Here is a 5,000-nt window from a genome sequence, read left to right on the forward strand (position 1 = left end):
CTTTAGTTACTCGATCGTTAAGATTTGAGATTCAAGCAGTGCCATATTATTTATTATTGTCATTATTGTTATTGTTATTATTGTAATCATCATTATTATTAATACAACTATTATTATTATTAATATTACTTTTATTATTATTATTACTACTACTACTACTACTACTACTATAATAATAATGATAATGATCATTATAATAATAACAATGATAATGATCATTATAATAATAACAATGATAATAACTCGTATCATTATTGTTATCAATAATATTTTTTTATTATTATCGTTGTTATTGCTGTTGTTATTATTATTTTTATTATTATCATTATTATTATTATTATTATTAATAATACTACTGCTACTATTATCATTATTATTATCATTGTCATTATCATTATCATTATCTTTATCATTATCATTATCATTAATATCATTAGTAGTAGTATTAGTGTCATCATTATCATTATTATTACTATGCTCATTATTATTACTCTTATATGTTATTTTCAACATTTATTCATTAGTTTTATTATTTACTTATTTATTATTTCATTAACACTGTTGCTGCTGTTGTCAATATTATAATTACTGTTATTATTATCATTATTTTTATTGGTATCACAATTATTATTATCATTACCATTAATATATATATATATATATATATATATATATATATATATATATATATATATATATATATATATATATATATATATATATATAGATGTGTGTGTGTGTGTGTGTGTGTGTGTGTGCGTGTATGTGTGTGTGTGTGTATATATATAATTTTTAAAATCATACTTTCCATTATTACTACCACTACCGTTGCTACTACCACCTGTAATATCCTTAATCTTTATCCAAGTTTTATTACCAGAAACACCTCTGGTATTATCATTATCATTATTACTATTATTATTAATTTTACTTTCACTTTTTAGTATTGAAAAATGAATACCTTTATATTCTTTCTACTGTCAGCCTTAATGACGTATCTTCATTTCAATATCCGAGAATTTATGACACAGACTACGAATACAAACCCAAATCATCTTGCTATGATAATAATTGATTAAATGTATATTTAATCAACAGTACTTTTACATATTACGCAAATATGGCAAGAACAGTATGTACAGTTCATTCCAAAATCTGTTCTCTCGACATTTCAGTCTTTACAGAATTTCGAAACAAAGACAGCGGTTTCTGACGTTTGTCCTATGTTGATATCCCTGACCATGTTATTATCGCTGTCTGAGAAAAATAGACATGGAATTTCAGTAATTTTTGCTCCACTGGCAAAGTCTACGTGTTTCTGCAAGCGACAGATACTCTTCACAGTTTTAACATATTTACAGAAAATACTATTCCATCTCTAAGCAAGGATCAAACATTCTGCCGATGTGGTCCGCTTTCCCTATTAAATTTACGTCGGACCATAATTATAGTCTGACAAAATATCACTAGCCATTACCAGCCTCATGTTCAAGTAAGTTTTAAAATTTTGCCTATTATTACCAAGTAACAAGTATTTGTAGTGTGTATTCTTATCTTTTTACTATAATATAATAATCAATATTAGTAAAATCAGCGATAACAAAGCAATGAATAAGCTTAAATGTTTACCAAGAACAAGACTTCTTACAGATTTCGGCAGTATTTTCACTTCGACTTTATGTAAAATTCCGGAGACACACTTTAAGACACACTTTCCAGACGCGAAATATATTTCTTTATAGTCACTTTTTAATCATTTTTAACATTTTACCTACTCCATACTCTTTCTCTCTCTCTCTCTCTCTGCTTTTTTTGTCACACACACACACACTCACTCACTCACTCACTCACTCACTCACTCACTCACTCACTCACTCACTCACTCACACACACACACACACACGCGGACACACACACTCACTCACAGTTCCTTCACCTCGATTGTCCTCCTTCTCAACTGGTATCTCAGGAAACGCAATCTCTCAAGTATTTTCGTAAGGATTATCTTCAAGAGTGTTTCAGTCAAACGGAAATGAGATATTCAGTTTGTTAGTGTTCAGATAAATTTTGATCACGTTTCAGTTCTTATGCGGATATTATCATTATGAAAGGGATAAGACGAGAGGGGAAAGAGAAAGACAGGAAAAATTATTTTGCATTTATACATACATACGTATAAACATATAAATACTTATATGTATATATATAAATATATATATGTATATATTTACACATATGCACACACACACACACACACACACATATATGTATATGAATATGCATATACACATACATGCGCGCGCACGCGCACACGCACACGCACACACACACGCACGCACACACACATTTGTTGAAGCTGCCACCATGTCTCAGGAAATCGTCATGATCTCCTTTTTCACCGATGTTCCTGGTCTTCTTAATGTCACTGCTGTTGCCCAGTTGGTTCCTCTGATCACAGATTCATAAGTGCAGCTGAATTTTTCTGTGCCTGATTTTACGTTGACGCATTAGGTATACCTAAAATTACACATTAATAGGAGCCATGTTAAAACATTTATAACTACCATTATTTGGAGGGAATTTGCAGGGAGGATTGCCCTGTGTCATCTCTTACTTCCAAACTCACTGACATTACTGGTAGTAGGGTTCCATCTAAGTTTATCAAGTCATGCTCCAGAGACAAATCATAGTTTCCTGAAGAATGTAGAGAAGCTTCGCGGAATAAAGCACCTATAAATTATGGTCCTCTATTCGTTCTGATATTTCTTGGGATAATTACTTTTATGCTCGTAAAACTGCTGAACAGGTTTATAGATCTGCAGAAATAAATTATAATAATCAACTGAAGGAGACTCTTTCAGGTATATCCCAAGCTCATAATTGGTGGGCTTTTTTTAAGATTTCGATACCCCACCTATTGCTAGGCCTGATGGGGCCTTTGCTTCTCATCCACCAGAAAGAAACTGAAATATTTTCCAAATTCTTTTCACGCAAACAGAGCAGTGACGAGCTAGTTCTACCGCATAATTGTTTCCCGCACCTAAAAATCTATTGCATTTAGGTCATCTGAGCTTTGTTAAAACTAGATTCTTATGGTAGTTTAGATCTTCAAGGCTTATTTCCCCAGGTTTTAAAGAACACTGATATATTATCATCACCTAAACTGGCAGTTATATTTCGTATTCTTGATAGAAATTGTGGTTTTCCCATTCATTGGTGTTCTGCTAATGTTATACCAGTCGCAAAAGGATCATCGCCAAGCAATTCACCAATAGAGTATGGGCCAATTTCAATCACGCCTTTTGTAACTAAGAGTTTGAAAGATTGATTGCCAAACTTTCCCCCTCTTTCTTTGATGACCATAAATTGCTGCCAACCACTCAGTTTGGTTTTAGAAAAAAGGGTATCTGTGATGCGCTTCTGCTTTGGTGTATCATGTTCAGGCTTTACTTGACGTTGGGTAAGAGACTAGGCTTGTTTCCCTAGATATTTCCTCAGCCTTTGATATAGTCAACTAAAAGGTTTTCCTTTTGTAGAATTACTGGCCCATTTCATATTATATCTAACTTATTTAATTAGATGGGCAACAACGTGTTGCTATTGATGGGTATTTTAGGGTTTTTAATTACGTCAAGTCAGTAGTTCCCAAAGGCAGTGTTCTGCGACATGAGATTTCTTCCAATCGCATGGCTTATGCTGGTGACCGTATCCCTGACCCTTAATGTAGACCAGATGCTGTCAATCAACTGAATATTGATTCAGAGCTCATTTTTTATTGGTGCAAGCGTTGGGAAATTAAACCAAATCTTACTAAAACCAATAGCATAATTTTCTATTATTAGAAAACCTTTAATCCACCACATACTAAGATTATCATTGACGGCCAAGTCATCAGTTCAGTAATGACATTAAAATTGTTTGGGATAATTTTAGATTCTAAATTGAGGATCATATCAGAAAAACCTAATCTCTTATTTCCTAGAAAGCTGGATAACTGAGGAAAAGTGAATAACTGAGGAAATGTGACGATAAGAGTGTTAAGCAGTTTTTTCTCCTTTGTATTGCCAGTCTGACTATTGTTGCCCAGTTTCCATGTTGGCTCCACAGACTCATTTAAAGGTTTTGGACCGTTCTTTTAGCTTAATCAAGCTCCTGTTACCTAACTTTAGTAGCGACTTGAACATCGTCGAATGGTTGGGGCTCTGACTTTATTTTTAAATACTGTTAACAATAATGCAAACCCTATTCATTGTGTGTTGCCTGCTCAATAAATACTTGTTCGCCATACTCGACAGATTTTATGAGTGAACGAGCGCGCTCAAACAGCCAATTTTCCCGGACATTTATCCCTTCTATGACCACGGTATGGAATTCACTTCGATATTGTTTCAGAAGTTGCTATAAATATATGTAAAACTAATAATAACAACTTCCTATTATTATGGTATTTTTTTATCTTTTAACTTTTTTGTGTATGTAATATATATATATATATATATATATATATATATATATATATAATATATATATATATATATATATATATATATATATATATATATATATATATATATATATATATATTATATATATATATATATATATAAATATATATATATATATATATATTATATATATTACTATTATATATATATATATATTATATATATATTATATATATATATATAATATAAATATATATATATATATATATATATATATATATATATATATATATATATATATATATATATATATATACACACATACTTACACATTTATGTGTATGTATCCATATATGTATATATACCCACATCATCATCAGCATGAATCAATCCATTGCTTGACGTAGGCTTCTCCCAATCTTTACCAACGATTTTTGTTTCGACTTGGCCCCCCATGTTTCGTTGTTTCGTCACGCTATCTTGTCATTGGTCTGGCCCTTGATCTCTTGATGTTATCTATTGCCCAGTCAGTTACTCTCTATGTACAACTGTCGT

This window comes from Penaeus monodon, chromosome 12 (genome assembly GCF_015228065.2).
Source record: "Penaeus monodon isolate SGIC_2016 chromosome 12, NSTDA_Pmon_1, whole genome shotgun sequence".
Classification (NCBI taxonomy): domain Eukaryota; kingdom Metazoa; phylum Arthropoda; class Malacostraca; order Decapoda; family Penaeidae; genus Penaeus; species Penaeus monodon.